Below are 508 nucleotides of genomic sequence, written 5' to 3'. Positions count from 1 at the left end.
AAATAATGGATAAAATCATACATAAAATCATAGAGATTTTGTTTTAATATTCCAATGTCGGCTTACATGATAATGCTAATAATTGACGAGAACATAATATAATGCGCTACAACTGACACAACTATTCAAAATGAGGAGCAGAATAGATGAAATACTTCCAAATAAAACAAAGTAAGAGGGAGAAAAATACATTTGGAAAAAAAAAAGAAATAATCTTTCACAAAAAAAGAAAGAAACTGAAACGCCTAAAACGACATTTTATTCAGATCGTACATTGTGTGTCAGTCACGAAAAAAATGGAACCATGAGCGGTGACTATAATGTTTAGAATCACAACCAAATAATATCCATTAAATTTCTTTCGTATATAACTATTCTATTTTTTTTTTTTTTCTCTCTAATTTTAAATTTCTCTCTCTATCCTATTTTCGGTCTTTTTTTTCTCTAATATAATAACCAAATAATCTACAACTAACCTCTCTTCTTACCCATCTTAATTTTCTTATTT

General features: G+C 27.2%; 1 protein-coding gene across 1 annotated transcript in view; it reads right to left on the bottom strand.

Annotated features, from left to right (window-relative positions):
* Positions 1-27: 27 nt before the first annotated feature.
* Positions 28-508, bottom strand: part of LOC119590689 (hematopoietic prostaglandin D synthase-like) — a gene marked incomplete at its 5' end in the record, with an annotated part of 2,696 nt that continues 2,215 nt past the window's right edge. Inside the window, 1 exon segment of the mRNA XM_037939376.1 lies at positions 28-508.

Source organism: Penaeus monodon, chromosome 27 (genome assembly GCF_015228065.2).
Source record: "Penaeus monodon isolate SGIC_2016 chromosome 27, NSTDA_Pmon_1, whole genome shotgun sequence".
Classification (NCBI taxonomy): Eukaryota; Metazoa; Arthropoda; class Malacostraca; order Decapoda; family Penaeidae; genus Penaeus; species Penaeus monodon.
This window is presented reverse-complemented; position numbering and strand designations above follow the sequence as displayed.